At 44.2% G+C, this 15,125-nt stretch overlaps 1 protein-coding gene across 1 annotated transcript in view; it reads left to right on the top strand.

The window, feature by feature from the left end:
- Positions 1-883: 883 nt before the first annotated feature.
- SIPA1L2 (signal induced proliferation associated 1 like 2) overlaps positions 884-15,125 on the top strand; it is a 236,701-nt gene continuing 222,459 nt past the window's right edge. The window contains exons 1-4 of the mRNA XM_060127134.1: positions 884-1,040; positions 3,982-4,076; positions 4,181-4,265; positions 14,484-14,604. The gene's annotated coding sequence lies outside the window, so the exon portion shown is untranslated. The remainder of the gene's footprint in view (positions 1,041-3,981; positions 4,077-4,180; positions 4,266-14,483; positions 14,605-15,125) is intronic.

Here is a 15,125-nt window from a genome sequence, read left to right as displayed (position 1 = left end):
AGTCTGATCTGAGACCCACCCCTGCCCTTGCCCTGCTCTGCTGTACGTAGAACTGCATTTCCACGGAACTGCATTTCCACGACTCTCCTGCCCGTTGGGGGCCTGTAAGAGATGAGAAGATGAGAGAAAGGAAGAGCTAGGATATTTCTCCGCCCCGCTCTGCTTCTTCTGCCGTCTTCTGCGGGGTCTGTGTCTCCCTGCGTGGTAGGCACCTTCTGCCATGGCCCCTGAGGACCCCACCCTCCTCGTATCCATGCTCCTGTATGATCCCTTCCCCTTGAGTGTGAGCTGGACATTTCTAATGAACAGAGCGTGGCAAGAATGACAGGATGTCACGTCCAAGATTAGGTGAAAATAAAAGACTGACTTCTGTCTTGTTCACACCTGTTTGCTCTGATGAAGCCGGCTGCCACGTTGTGAGTTGCCCTGTGTGGCAAGAAACTGACGGAAACCTGTGGGCAACAGCGCAGGAAGAGCTGAGCGCTGCCAACAATCACTTACATCAGGTCTTCAGATGCTGGTAGTCCTGGCCAATACCTAGGTGACAGCCTCGAGGGGGCCACAGCCTGGGGACCCCACTATGGCCAGGCCGGGATTCCTCATCCACGGGAACTATGAGATAATACATGTACTTTTAAGCCATAATGTTTGGGGTGAGTATTTCAAGTTCCCACCAGCAGCTTCTTCCTCTGTTATCGGCAGATCGGACAGGGCCTGGGCTCTGGTGGCTTTACCCATTGTCACTCCTGCCCTGGGGACAGAAGTGGTGTCTGCTCTTGCTAATTGCTATGTTGTCTCCCTGTCTTCTGTTTAGGTTTTCAGGTCCCTTATCTCCTGTATAATGTCCCACCCTGAATAGTTTTTGTTTTTCTAGGTGAATCCTGACTGAAGAGGTTACAGCTCACGATTGTGGTGAAATGCCTCTCTTTTGCATCCATGAGGCTTTTTCTATTTCCATAAAAGTCAGAGGCTTGAAGGTGCTGGGCCAGGGTTTGTATCCCAGTAGGAGTGAGTCCCATGGTATACAGCCCCAGAAGCAGGTAGGTAGTGGCAGAGAAGGGAGTACACTTTCGTACCTAATTTTGTAATATTTTTCTTAAAGGGAGCACCCACATTTATTTAAGCTTCTTTTCCCATAAACCTGTGTCTGCCCTCCTGGTTCAAGCACATTGGACACCCAAACCGTTGAAGGCCTAAAAAATCTATTTAATCCAATTAAAACAGCACTTTAATTAGAAAAAAAATCTAGAATAAATATTTTACTGTCTCTTGCCGAAAGCTTTGGCTCTTTTTTATTTTCCTCTTTTCCCCATTTGAGTTGGTCTTGAAAAGAAGCACATCACAACATAAAGATCAACAGGATTAACTTTTGTTGCAGGGGATAAACTCATAAAGTTAGGCATTTTCTTTGGATGACCAAACTTATAGCCTGTTGCTCAGAGGAGCAGGTCCACAAATCTTTTCTTACTTGTCATGTAGCAGGTCTGATTCCTAGTTAAAATCTTTGACCTTTAGGAAGAGGTTGGTAACTAATGAAAGAAGAATGAGTGAGAGTCAGTACTGCTCCCTGGGGAAACGTAGAAGTCATTCTAGAAGAAACTTCCATGTGACAATCACTTTATTAGTGACAGACAAGGCTGGGAGATACTATCTGCTGAGTCCAATACTTTGAAAGAGAAGATTCCTGCTCAGGCACAGGTGAGAGAGATTAACACCGATCAGTGCTGATGAAAAAATAATAATGAAAAGACACACAGCTACCATGTCGAAATTCTTTAAGAAAAAATAATATTTTAAAGTACTTTTAAAAACGACACCAATAAAATAACGACAGTAATGGTTCTTGTTGTCTTGGATTGATTCCTAGAGAGACCGGGAAACATTTGTAGTGTTCTTTTAGACTTTCAGATTCTGTGAGCCGACTCCACGGCTCAGAAATAATTTCCACTCCACTTAGTGGATCTCTAAAATGAAATAAAGATGATTACATATTCTAGCTGTAACTGCTTTAATTTGTAGAAAATAGCAAGTCTAAAGGAGGCCAACCCAACTCTTTTGAATCATTGGTTTTTAGAAACGTCCTGCCTTGAATATGCCTTTAGCAGAACAAATGCAGAAACACAACCGATTGTATTTAGAAAGTGGCATTGTGTTGAAGAATCAGAAATATTCCTCTTCTGTCCCTGAGCAGAAACCTCTCAGAGTACAGTAGCTTCTGCTAAGCTTGAAGGATTGCATACGCCCCATCCCTTCCTTACATATTCTTACAAGGTAAGAGCCAGGAGGAATCTTAGACATTATTAATTCCCACTCCATCACTGACAGCCAGACAAACTGAGGTGCTCAGTGATGGAGTGAAATCCCTAAACCTCATAGTTAGTCTGTGGCAGAGCCAGGCTAGACCTCAGACCTCCTGGCTCCAAGTTCAATGGGAGAAGAAATATCATTGCCTGCAAATATGGCACTTATAGGCAAGGTTGCCTCAGTACCTGTATCTTCCCTTAGAGGCAAATTCAGGACTCTACATAGGAGAGTTTCAGTTGTCACATTTGGGTAGTAGGACCTGTCTTACTTGAATGACAGAAGTTCTGTCACAAAGAGAATAATCATGGGAGTGAAAATGGTCACAGGTGAATCATTGGGTTGCAACAGAGATGAATAATACCGTCATATTCTCTGAACAATTCCCAAGCTGGAAGCCAGATTGCAGTCTCTTTCCTTGATGTGTTTATTGCCCTTTTAATTAGCCTTATCTATTTTCCTACTTATAAACGGGATAAACTTTAAAAGCAGCTGCAAAAAGGAACACGGTATCATGTTCTATGTCTTGTTTCCTTTAGAAAGAGCCAAAAAGGGTTAGTTAGCCAAGTTTTATGTACTGAAGGATGATGGAAAAGCAGGTTAAAGTTCAGTTAAGTACACAATAGTCGAACCTACACATGGCAATAGAGATAAAATCTATATTCTCTCAAACTAAAATGGAATATCCCTATAAAGTTCAATATCTCTGTTAGTACAAATCCTGACTGAAAATGTCAAGAACAAGAGGTTATGCTAAGGTTGTTATTTTTTTATTAAAAAAATACTCATTCAGATTGAAATCACTGAATGGATCATATGGTATTTAAGAATTTAAGGAGTGGGGCTTCCCTGGTGGCACAGTGGTTGAGAGTCCGCCTGCCGACGCAGGGGACGCGGGTTCGTGCCCCGGTCCGGGAGGATCCCGCGTGCCGCGGAGCGGCTGGGCCCGTGAGCCGTGGCCGCTGGGCCTGCGCGTCCGGAGCCTGTGCTCCGTAACGGGAGAGGCCACGACAGTGAGAGGCCCACGTACCGCAAAAAAAAAAAAAAAAAGAATTTAAGGAGTATTAAAAATTATGGCCATGCCACACGGATGGGTATATACAGGACTCGGAGACTTAGACTTTTACATTTCCTCATATCTGTCAATTAAATTTGATTTTTTTGCTTACCTTCCCAGCCAGAATGTAAAAATGGATGAAATGATAACACAAAAAGAGGTAACCTTAGCAAAGCAATAATTTCAGATAAAAAGACCAGCTTAAAATCTTTAGGGAGTAAATGTCAATTCAGATCCAGGAGATTTCATCTTAAAGAGTAAAAGAATTCTTTTCACATTATCTCTAAACTGGAAAATATTTCCCTGGATTTTGTTCAAAAATAACCTTGATATATTATAACCTTGAGTAGAAGCCAGTAACAAAGTTAAAATACAGGGAACTATTGCCTTGACCAGAGTTAAGGAGTGAATAGGTGAAAATCAGAGAAAAGTGATAGCTAAAAAGGAACTGGGAAAGGCATCTTAATCCAAAACAGGCTTCTTCTGCACCTGGTTAAGTATTTGGCATTTTGGGGGGCTGACTTTCACATCGTGTCTCTTCCTGACTGCTGGAGTGCATTCAAATCCTAGAAACTATCCTACTTTTTAATAAATTACTAATCTACTTATTTTCTCTTCCATAGTGACTGAGCTGTAGCTGATTTATCTTTGGAACCACAGTGCCAAACACAATGCTTGGCACACAACGGCACACAAAGGCTGTTTGATGGATGTTGAGGTGGGTGGATGAACGGAAAAACATGAATGAATAGGCATGTATTCTAGGGTGTTTTTTTTTTAATATCCTTGTCATGTGCCCTATCCTCTTTTGGAGTTTTACAGCCCCAAACTAGATATGAACCAGTTTCACCTGTGAGATGGACCTGTGGTGTAGCACCACTACCCCCAGGACGGTGCTCAGCATACGGTAAGAGCTCAATACATACTGACTTGATAAGTGCCCACGCTAAAGGGAGAGTCTCTGACCTCCAAATAGCAAGTAAGAAACCAAGGACACTGATATTTCTTTACAGGAAAGAGGGAAAACAGACTGTTTGGAATGAATGATCTCAGTGCTTTAACTATATGTTTACAATCGATACAGATGCACTTTCCTCTTTGGTGTCTTCCACTGGTACACGGTGACACCCCCCGCCTCACCGGATCCGCTCTTTATAACCATGAATTGGGCGTAAAGTGCAAGCAAATTTGATTTTATTGTTCCCCATGAATACCAGTCAATTTTCCAAGTGGGAATACTAAAGATGATAATTGTATGTTGTCTAATCTTGTTGGGATGGGTCCCCTCTAGTGGTTTCCCACTGGTAAACCACTGAAAGCATGAAAGGATCAGAACAAGAGCAAATGAAATGTAATGTGGTCTATTCTTTGAGCTAATGTGAGCCTCCTGTTTGAAGGGTATCACTAATGTGTGTACAGACATATGGAAAGGAATAGACAGAGGTATCATTTTTTCCTCTAGGGCAGGCTTTACCCAGGAAGTATACTGAGTAATAGCCAATGGAATGCATGATAATAAATGATCAGACTGCACATTTGGAGCACTTGACTGACTATCTTGACTGTTAGATGTTGTATGATGCCCTCGTTGGTGCCGCAAGTCTTGAGGAGTCCCTTCCGTTCCCTTCCTGGGGAACACAGGCTACCAGAGCTGGTCCCTGGTGGATAATTATCAGGCAATCAGAAACTGTCTTGAACAACACATTAACGTAAAAAAATCTTGTCTGAGACTTCGTTGCTTTGTGCTTTATCTCATATAACTTGTCTTTTGGGAGGAAGCAATCATCGTCTATTATTGATGACTTGTGTTATTGCACGGAGAAGAAAAGTGAATAATGAACCTAATAGGAACCCTAGCGCAATTGCTTTTTGTTAGAATAGAGTTGGAGAGAGCACTTTATCATGATTATTCGCCTACATATACCTTCTACACTCACTCTTGACACCCTTCTCCTCTAATTTCCTATGGGAAACAGCCGGGTAGATAATGGAGAGAAAAGATATAATGAAGAAATGACCATGTTTAAAACATAAGAAGATACTGAAAAAATTGGCATTCTGGCCTTACGTACTTAAGAGACAAAAGCACATTTTCAGACATACCTTGTTTTATCACGCTTCACTTTATTGTACGTCTCAAATATTGCGTTTTTGACAAACTGAAGGTTTGTGGCAGCTCTGCATCTAGCAATTCTATCAGCACCATTTTTCCAACAGCATTTGCTCACTTTGTGGTTCTGTGTCACATTTTGGTAATTATTGCACTATTTCAAACGTTTTCATTATTATTCTACTTGTTATAGTGACCTGTGATCTCTGATGTTGCTACTATGACTTGCTGAAGGCTCAGATGATGGTTAGCATTTTTTAGCAGCAAAGTATTTTTTAATTAAGGTCTGTACCTTGTTTCTTTTAGACACAATGCTACTGCACACTTTATAATAGAGTACCGTAGAGTGTAAACGTGATTTTTATATAAGGTAACTGGGAAACAAAAAAGGTCATGTGACTTGCTGTATCGGGTTATTTGGTTTATTGCCATGGTCTGGAATGGAAGCCACAGTGCCACCGAGGTAGGCCTGTACAGTTTCCAGGTTTTACACCCTTAGAGGGGCAAAAACCTATGAGTCCTGCCTCCCTCTGTATTATATTCTCGAAATAATACCATACACCCATAGCATTCCTCAAAGCTCCTTGAACAGTGGCCAAGTTACAAGACAGATTTATCTCCATCTCTTATCAAATGCGGTTAGAGAGACAAGACATAGATTGTCCCTATTACAATAATAACAAGGAGTTCGAGATAATATCTATAAAACCCAGTGACACATACACTCAGTTTGGACGTGACCGAAGACTCCCTAGTCTGGGTTCAGGTATGGAAGGGACCATATTCAGTGTAATCATTGGTCTTTCATTGGCCTTTCTGCTAATACAGAACACCACCTCTGTACAAAATCATGGGCCGGCTCACAGGTTTCTGGGCATCTTCAGGGCTGAGTCTCAAGTACACATGACTGATTCTTTCCTGTATCTTCCACCAGGTGTATTGTGGCTTCTGGGCCACTGCAGCTGGTAAGAGCTGCAGCTTCCTTTACTGGGTAAAGCCACACAGCCAGACACCACCACTTCCATGGGCTTTTTTTGTCCTCTCCCTCCTGGCCCCAGTCCCTGACACCCCGCTGCTGCTTCTGCAGGGCATTGCTTCAGATGGGAGGCCAGTGCTGTTTGGGAGGCCAGGGCTGAATCTAGGCACAAGCTCACTGTGTAGGCTCACACTGTAATAGAAGAAGACAAATGCAACTTGCTTGTGCCCTAGTGCCACGCTGGATTTCAAATGATAATTTTAAAGTGTAACCCTATTCTTCCCTAGAATGTGGCTATGGGTATATGGAGGCTGGTTCCAAGATAAATTGATATGAGTGATAGACATCATTTTGCCCTAAGAATCACACCTCCCCTTCAACTCTGAGATTCTGTAAGTGGCCAAATACGTCCTTTTCCCTTGGATGAATTGGTTCCCAGTAGGCACGTTCGAACCCCTGCAGAGGCGACAAATCACCCCTGGGCCCATTTTCCCCAGATGCACCAGCAGAGGACTGTCTGGGGTTAAGGTTGGGATCTTTGGCAACAGCGATTGGGAATTCAGATGTAGATCAGGCTGTGACAGAGTATTTCCTAGAGGAGGTGATCGAGGCCCTAGAAACTTCCTGCACTCACAGAGTTTCCATTCTAGTGGGGAAGACAAGGGCCACACACACAAGGATGCAGGGGCGGTTTGTGATGGGCCAGCTCGGGATGCCACGAGAAGACAGGGGTGACGTAACTTAGTGCAGGGTCGAGGAGGGTCCCCCCGAGGCAGTGCTTTTTGAGACCCTAAGGATGGATAGGATTTAGCCAGACAAAGGCGGGGAGAGAGGGGAGCTGGTGGCAGAGAGAAAAGTCGGCTGGGGGCTCCGAGGTCAGGTGTGAGAAGCAGAATGAACTGAAAGGTGCTTGGTAGAGAGCAAGGTGGGAGGTTGCAGAGGGCAGGGGGCCAGACCAAGGAGTTAAGGTTTTATTTTATTTTTTAAATTAAAAAAAATGTATTGGAATATAGTTGATGAACAACGTTGTGTTAGTTTCAGCTGTACAGCAAAGTGATTGAGTTTTACATATATATATGTCTATTGTCTTTTAAATTTTTTTACTTGAGAGGAGTTAAGGTTTTGTCTGGAGGGCAATAGGAAGACTCTGAAGTTATTTTTTTTAATTTTTATTTTATACTGGGGCATAGTTGGTGAACAATGTGTTAGTTTCAGGTGTACAGCAAAGTGATTCAGTTATACATATACATGTATCTGTTCTTTTTCAAATTCTTTTCCCATGTAGGTTATTACAGAATGTTGAGCAGAGTTCCCTGGGCTCTACAGTAGGTCCTTGTTGGTTATCTATGTGAAATTCAGCAGTGTGTATGAAGCAGGGAGGGGAGTGATTTGACTCATGTGGGTGAAAGACTGCTGTGGGGCAGATGGATGGGAGATAACCAGACGGGAGACAGGAATACAGATGGCTTACGAGGTTGTTGCTATTGTCTTGGCAAGATATGATGGTGCGTTAGGACAGGAGAGGCACATATATGCAGGAGAGACCTGGGGCGGGGGGGAGTTGAAGGCCGGGTCATTGACTAGATGAGTGGACGAGAAAAGAGGAGTTCTGGAGAAGCCCCAGGTTTCTGACATGAGAAATACATGGTTAGAGATGGCATTACTGAAATAGAGATCACAGGAAAAGAAGGGATTGGGGAGCTCATAGGATGGTCAAATTTGGGGGTATATTTCGTTTGCGGCATATTGAGTTGCAGCTACCTTTGAGGCATATAGGTAGAGGTAGACTCAGCCCTGAGGTTCAGGGTGAAGAGTGTGAAGATGGTGACTGTAGACACCGGACGGATGGGATTTCCTAGGGAAAGAGGAAGCGTAGGCGGTAACCCCATGGAGCACCAAGTGTGAAGTGGTAGAGGAGAACAGGAGCTTCAGAGGGTGTGGGCAGAGAGGGAGCAGGGGTTCCAGGAGAAGGCAGCATGTGGGGCAAAGGGAAGTGGGTGAGAAAACATTACCAAGAGGTCCAGGAAGCTTGTGTGGGCGCCAGATTGTGGAAGGTCTGAATGTTAGGAAGGGGAGGGGAATTTGGACAGTATCCGGTAGGCCCCAGGTAGCTCAGGAAGGACTTTGAGCCGGAACCTGTACATGTAAAGTACTGTATATCCAGTGATTTGGAAGTTGAGGGGCAGAAAACAAAGAGCTCATTTAGCAGAGTTGTCTATACTTGGGGAGAAAAGCATCTGGGGGAGGGGGTTACACTGGGGGAGGGCGTGACAAAGGAGACTGGTGTGAGCGACCTTTGGGGAAACCAGAGTACTTCCATGTTGCATCACGGAGGGCAGAGAAAGAGACACCCTGCTGTGTCCGCTGTTTAGCAGAGTGACAGCACTGTGGTCACAGAGGTCAAGGTTGACAAGAGGAGCCAGCCTTTGGGGAAACCGGTAGATTTGGCTTTAGGTGTGTGGAGATGTAGTCAGTATTGCAAAATACTGATGGAGGTTTTTTGAAGGCAAATGAAAAGGGCGTTGCTACAGGCTCTCTGCTCCATCACATCTCTGCCTTTCCAGAAAGAAGGGAGTAAAATTTCTCAGTAGTCAAAGTTCATTTTTGCAACCTCTGCACCTGCATTTACAATTTCTGCAAACACGTGATTTAGGAATACTATGGTGTTTTGATTTCGTTTTATCATCCTTTTGGCCTTACTTTTCAATCTTAACATGTGGGCTTATTCTCTCCGTATCAAAAACTGAATGTTCTGAATTTGTGGAGAGAATTTACATGGTTTATTCTTGGCCACTCTTCTCGTATTTCTCTCTCGTTGTCTCCTCGCCCATTGTTCCTTTACGTTCCTGTCTCTCTCCCTTTATTCTCTCTTAGCTTAGGTCTCCCCCAAGAATGCTCAAGTGCAACTATTCTCGGCCTAAATGCCACAGACAACCAAATGTCAGAACGAGGAAGCACAGCCTTGCTAATCCCCCTAGGAACTGGAAAGCAGAAACTCTCTGGTCCTGATCAGACATTTGGAATCCACCTCTATTTCTCCCTTGTAACTCCTCTAACAGTTTCTAAGAAACACCTGTCCTCTTATATGATTTAAATGTCGTCTTATAAACATCTGTCTCTTAATATTCTGACAGTTTTCCTTTATGGGAGAGCAAGCACCTCCTCAGAAGTGAGTCTTATTTACCACTATAACCCTGGTACAGCTCTGGAGCCCGGCCCCCAGCTGTTGAATGAATAAAGGGATGATTAATTGTGGCAGAAGGGTCCGTCTGCCTTTTTCTCTTCTCCCTAGGCTTTCAGCTTTTTCTAACTTTTTCTTTTAACCAGGGGTAAGTTGTCGCATCAACACGATAGAAAGATTTGGAGAGTCATCACCAGGTACTATGAAATGTCTTGCACATTGAGGGTGCTTAGAGTTTAACAACTAAAAATGTTATAGGAGACAAGAAAGCAAGGGTTTGCCAAACTGTTGGCAGCTCTAAATTCATAACCAATATGGAAAAGAAACCATATGTCAAGGGTAAATATATATGCATATATGTGTGTGTATATATGCTTTTTCTGTATTCATTTCTTTAGAATTATTTCCTATCAGAGTATGCGTGGTGTTTTTGGTGTTATTATTGGTAGATGCCATCTAGTGGTGTAGAATAGCATCTGTTCTTAGAGCCATTCAACTTCTAAGTTCTTATCATTATTATTATTACTTTGTTATTTCTTAAAAGTAGAACCAAAAACACTGTTTAAAGAATACTGTAAGTCCCAAGTAGGAATAAAATTTGGAGGATTAAGATATAAACTTTAGGGGGCTTCTCTGGTGGCGCAGTGGTTAAGAATCTGCCTGCCAATGCAGGGGACACAGGTTCGAGCCCTGGTCCGGGAAGATCCTGCGGAGCAACTAAGCCCGTGTGCCACAACTACTGAACCTGTGCTCTAGAGCCCGCGAGCCACAACTACTGAGCCCACATGCCACAACTACTGAAGCCCGCGTGCCTAGAGCCCGTGCTCCGCAACAAGAGAAGCCACCGCAATGAGAAGCCCATGCACTGCAATGAAGAGTAGCCCCCGCTCGCCGCAACTCGAGAAAGCCCACACAGCAATGAAGACCCAATGCAACCAAAAATAAATATGAACAAATAAATTTATATTTTTAAAAAAGATACAAACTTTAAGTCTCCTATGGCAGAAAATTGAAAAACAAGTACAGGACTTTCTCTCTCAGCGTAATCCATCCACCCGCTCTTTTGCTCATTCATCAGATATTTATCAAGCCCCTACCCTGTGCTAGGTTTGGTGTGAGGGACTTGAAATAAAATCCCAGTGCCTACCTTGAATGGTAAGAGGAAATGGTAAACGTTGGTGGCCCACCGTGTTTTTGGCACTCATGCCATGCCAGGCTCTGTGCCACACACTTCATACCCCAACCTAAATCATCTGGAATCATCACCACAGCCCTCTGAGGTATGATTGTCCCCATTTTTCAGATGAGGAAAATGGAACTTGGAGATATAACTTGTCTATAGTCCTGTATCTAAGAAGCATGCAAACCAGTTCAGAGCCAGGGTCTGACATCAAAATGTGTGAGCTCCTAAAAATCCACTCTTTGGGCTACAAAAGCAAGGGCAGAGGAGGTAGATGCTTTTCAATTACATACAGTCTAGGCCTTTTTTTTGGAAGTGAGATGAAGCGAGAGGGCAGAAGACAATTTTAAGGGTGGTTAAGTTTGCACAAGTCATTTAGCTGTGGGTCTGGACTGGAGAAGGTAAGGGGTAGAAATATGAATAGGTATGGCCAAAAGTTTGGATCATCAGAAAAGGAATAATCCATCTGTCTCGGACGATTCTTGGATTACATTGGATTGGGAACATTAGAGCAAAGACCAACATATAGGAAGCATGTTGGTCACTGATCTTTGATCACTCCATCCAATATTGCCTTTCCAGATCTCTATAGCACATGTCTATACAACAGGACATTTTTAATGTGTTGCCTTTGCACTGTTCTTCAAATTATTTCCTATGTAAAAATCCTAGCTCAGCTCTCTCATACTTCCTTGAGGATGGTCTCATTATTTCTAGGTAATAATCTTCTGTATGCTACAGGGCAGAACACAGTAGGCCTCCAAGTATACTTGCAGAATTGAGGGTTTTTAAAAAATTATTAGATGGGTTTCTTCTTAGCTCCTGTGGATAGTACGTGACATTTAGCACACTCTTTTTTTTTTTCTGCGGGATGCGGGCCTCTCACCGCTGCGGCCTCTCCTGTTGCGGAGCACAGGCTCCAGACACGCAGGCTCAGTGGCCATGGCTCACGGGCCCAGCCGCTCCGTGGCATGTGGGATCTTCCCGGACCGGGGCACAAACCCACGTCCCCTGCATCGGCAGGCGGACTCTCAACCACTGCGCCACCAGGGAAGCCCCTAGCACACTCTTTAATAACTCTGACATTATTCTACTGGGTTCCACTTGAAGAGGAACACGTGCTTTCTTTTTATCAGGAACATTTGCATATTGATATGTCGTATCACATCAATATTGTCATATTGTTGACAAGGACCGGGAACCCAGCTTTCTGAGCTTCACCATTTTCCCTTTAATTGTAGCAGAGCTTGGCGCTTCTTAGTTTGCTTCACAAGGCCATATCCTACCAAGTTTCTGTTTCCATTTTGATAGAAAAGGTGAAGGAGTGCCCGGTACTCTTCCACATGGGAGTATTTCTCCTCCAAGAAAACAGGACCTGGCATGGACAAGGCACCACATAACTGTTTGTTACATAAGTGAATAAGCCCATGCTTGACTAAAGGGCACAGCTGCTTCCCAAACATGCATCACACCGTCAGCTCCTGTGGGTTTGCCCACTGTGTTTCCTCTTGCTTGGAATGCTCTTTCCTCCTGGCTCGGCCAGTCTGATGTCCTTGGTGAAGCCTTTACCACGAGGCCCAAGCTTTTTGCCTGCAGACAGCTGGCTCTCCTACTCTCCCTGTGGGCACCACTCATTGATGGTCCTGATGCACCTTCTCATGAAATTCCCAAATGCTCCGAGTCTAACATAATGCCCTGAATGTAGCACGCGATCAATATATATTTGTGGCAGATTATGAATATTCATTTGACTTAAAAGAACTACTTTCAAAAAGTGAGTTGATAGTAGAGAAGGGAAAGAAGAAACGAGGGTGGGAATCTAAGCACTTACTTAACTTGCTCTTCAGGTTTATTACAGTAGATGCATGTCGTCTGTGAGTAGAAGCTTTCTGGAGTGTGTCTAGGAAATCAAGCTCCCGTTCTGCTCCGTTCAAAGGTAAATAGATACAAGTACGAGCCAAGGTCAGCCGACAAGCTCAGAATCTTGGAATGGGGTAGACAGCTGGTATGTCTTTGAACTTTACACCTTTTAGAGGAAGATAGGTAAGATTGATGTTGGAATTATTTCAGCGGGAGTTGATGTGATGATTCAGAAGTGTAAACAGCATTACTCCCTTGAGTTTGTTGCTTTAGGAGCTCTTAGAGCATGATGAAATTCATAGGAGGAAAAAAAGACTTGAGAGACAGAAAGTGAGGTTTAGAGAACAAGGGAGTCTTTTTTTTTCTGAATCTTATTTATTTTTTTATACAGCAGGTGCTTATTAGTTCTCTATTTTATACATATTAGTGTATATATGTCAATCCCGATCTCCCAATTCATCCCACCACCACCCCCGCTTTCCCCTCTTGGTGTCCATACGTTTGTTCGTTCTCTACATCTGTGTCTCTATTTCTGCCTGAGAACAAGAGAGTCTTGACCTGAGGGAAGGTGAAGGTGATAAAACGCAGGATCGTTCACCCTGGCTTTTAGGCAAATACATCTTCACACTTCAGAGTAATATTCTTCTTTAAAACTTTAGGGAAGTTTATAGCTTTAATAGAAAAAAGAATTTTTTTCTGTAAGATATTCTAAGGTCAAAATGATGAACTGGTATCTTAACAGATGCTGCAATTCCACAGGCTCTGGTCTAAGTTTCCCTTCTCTGAAAGAGCAGGAAACAAGAGGGCTGCAGGAAAGAAGACCAGCGAGGGAGGACACACGCATTACATCTAATAGGATTTTTCCAGAATATGTTATTTGGTGAAGAAGGTCCCAAATCATCCCTCAGCTTGGCCTCTTGAAGATCTCACAGTCTGCCAGAAGGTGGACACTTCGTAGGTCTGGCCCTGGGTCGGATCACCACCATCCAGAATTGGCCAGGCCCGGCCAAGAGAATTGGTCATGTTTGCTGAGGCCTAGAATGTTCCGGAGGGCTGCATGTAACCTGTGGTTCTGGGAACGCCAGAAACCCTCAGGGACTTTCATAAATGCACACAACTCTTTACTGTCAACTACAAGCGTTTAAAAAAATACAGCCTCAGCACCTTGGTGACAACCCAAGGACTCACATCGTCACTGCTTTAGGAGTCCAAACTCTAAGGGGGAAGTGGCTCTTTTCTTCATGGCCCTTACAGAATAGTGGAAAAGATAATGACATGTGCAGTTACATGAAGAGTGAGAAGTACTGTGACAAAGTGCTGTGAAGGGGGGCGTTTATCCTCTGTTGGCTTCTGCAGGAAGTGTCCCTCCAAGGCTGCTCCTGTGTCTATACCTCTCGTAGAGCATCTGCCAGATATGGGGATGGGCACAGGTGAGATGGAGCGATGATGAAAAGCAGGGCCCATGTCCTCTGCAGGTTTATATCCTCAGCACCTGGCACCTCTGGATCACCACAGGGTCTCCATACATGTTTGTTGAATGAATAAATGACAACCTTGGTAAATGCTGTTAATGAGGTGACAGCTGGGAGAACTCAGGAGTTTGGTCATGTCAGAACGTTGCTCTCTGATGCATTTTATTATACGCATTCCCATATCGTATGCCCCTATTTTACAGAGATAGAAAAGGCTGTACAATATTTATAGGCTTTGGATCACAAAGAAATATAACATGGGAGGGACCACCTCTAACTTATAAGAGGGTTATGTTTTAGGGCATGTTTTTGGGATAGGGAGGTACAGACAACATTATCTCTCCAGGAAGAATTCTGCTTGCAGAAAAGGAGGAACTGAAAACTCTGAAGCCAGTCTCAGGAAACACAGCCCTAGCAGCTCTCCCACAGTAAAGCCGGCTCAGGAAATCCTACGGTGGGACTGGAAGGTAAGGTAGAGTCTATTCCTGCTACTGATCCCTTAAGGCAGAGTCAACTCCTGTATAGCTTAAAAAAAGTCCTCTGATATCCTTTAATGTTTCAGCACCCAATTCAAGTGTCAAGCAATTTACATGAACAGTTTCAGGTAAAGCTTCCTCCTGGGTGATCGAGATCTCCTAGCAAAGTAGAAAAGGAGGGTAACAAAAGTTCATTTTCTTTCTCCTCGTCAAGATCAAGATCCAACAGCATTTCTCCCTTGGGTGGAGGGCTGCCTGGAGGCGGGGTGGGCGGGCCCAGGGGCTGGGCCGGGGGCGCCGGGACTGCACGCCTCTCCCAGCCTCCTTCCAGGCTCCGCAGCATTCCTGCGCGCTGGCACTACCTGACTTCTTGCGCGATGCTCCGTGCATCCTCCCACCACAGCTCCTGGGGTCAGGGGACCGCCTGGGCGATCCGGGGCGCCCTCGGGGGTCGGCACACAGTAGGGCTTGCCCCTCCCCGCTGTCTTCCTGTGAACACAGCGATGCGGCGA

The sequence above is a fragment of the Lagenorhynchus albirostris genome, chromosome 16 (genome assembly GCF_949774975.1).
Source record: "Lagenorhynchus albirostris chromosome 16, mLagAlb1.1, whole genome shotgun sequence".
Classification (NCBI taxonomy): domain Eukaryota; kingdom Metazoa; phylum Chordata; class Mammalia; order Artiodactyla; family Delphinidae; genus Lagenorhynchus; species Lagenorhynchus albirostris.
Note: the sequence above shows the minus strand (reverse complement) of the source record. Positions and strands in the feature narration are given on the sequence as shown.